Here is a 1,583-nt window from a genome sequence, read left to right on the forward strand (position 1 = left end):
TTTCTATGTAAGTATAGTCTCTAGATTTCCTTATTACTCCTTATGCGATATAGCTCTTACTTCACTTGAGTCCTTTACAATGTCTTTCCCATCTAAAATGGAATATTTACTGGCCTTTGTATTCTTATCTTCTATTTATTCATTTTATTGTAAACGTGATGTAGAGAGAGGTTACATTTATATAAGTAAGGTAATGAGTGCATTTCTTTTTAAACTGTGTTACCTCCTCCCTTGGAGTTCATTTTGGTAAGCATCATTTTATATGGTCATACGCACATAGCCATTGAGGAATTGTGATCCTCTGCTAAGAATATCCTAGACATGTTTCTAATTATTACAAATGAGGGACACCATTCAGCCTGTATTTCTCTGGGTCTAGCTTACTTAATATAATTTTTCCAAGTCATTTAATTTTCCTATAAAAAAGGGCAATGCCATTCTTTCTGATGGAAGCATAGAATTCCAATGTGCATAGCACATTTTCTTGATCCATTCATTCACCGAGGGACATATGGGTTGACTCAGCAATCCCACTCCTGGGCATTTACACAAATGACCACAGACAAGGCCACACTAAATATATTGAGCACAACCATGTTCATTTCAGCATTATTTACCATAGCCAAGATACAGAATCTATCTCTGATTTATTCTTATTTCAAAAACATCTCACCATCTTACATATTTATGAATATATATTCCCATAGATATCCAGGTGGCATACTGCCTTATGCTCTTTAGGTCTTACTTCATGTGAGTCTTTCTCTGTGTGTCTTTCCTTTTTCCAAACTAAAAACTGAATATTTAGTAGTCCTTATATTTTTATTGTCTGTTGTTGATTTATGTGTATTTTATTGAACATTTTACCAACTTTTATGCCTTCCTTATTTTAATAATTAGTACTATTCATAATTTTACACTCACTTTAAAAATACACTTTAAAAATACACATGAAGAAATGCTCAACCTCTCTAGCCATAAAAAATGCAAATCAAAACAACATTGAGATAACACCTCACCCCAGTTAGAATGGCTATAATCAAGAACTCTAATAACAACAGATGCTGGAGGGAATGTGGACAGAAGGGAACCTTACTATATTGATGGTGGGAGTGAAAACTTGTTCAACGTCTTTGGAAAGCAGTATGGAGGTTCCTCAAAAGACTCCACATAGAGCTGCCCTATGACCCGCAATCCCACTTTTGAGCATTTACCCAAATGATCACAAACAAGATCATATTAAAGCTACCAGCACAACTACGTTTATTGCAGCATTATTTACCATAGCTAAGATATGGAACCAACCCAGATGCCTCTCAAAAGATGAATGGCTCAAGAAAATGTGGTATATATACACAATGGAATTCTATGCCTCCATCAGAAAGAATGACATTGCCCATTTGTTAGGAAATGGAAAGACTTCGAAAAAATCACATTAAGTGAAGTAAGCCAGGCCCAAAGAAACATAGGTCTCATGGTTTCCCTTATTTGTAATAACTAGTATATGTCTGAATAAGAAGAAAAGGTCTCTTAAGTTGATGTTAGGGGAATGAACCCCAAGATAAGTATTCAAATGTTGTTTT

The sequence above is a fragment of the Dipodomys ordii genome, unplaced genomic scaffold (assembly GCF_000151885.1).
Source record: "Dipodomys ordii isolate 6190 unplaced genomic scaffold, Dord_2.0 Scaffold111, whole genome shotgun sequence".
Taxonomy (NCBI): Eukaryota; Metazoa; Chordata; class Mammalia; order Rodentia; family Heteromyidae; genus Dipodomys; species Dipodomys ordii.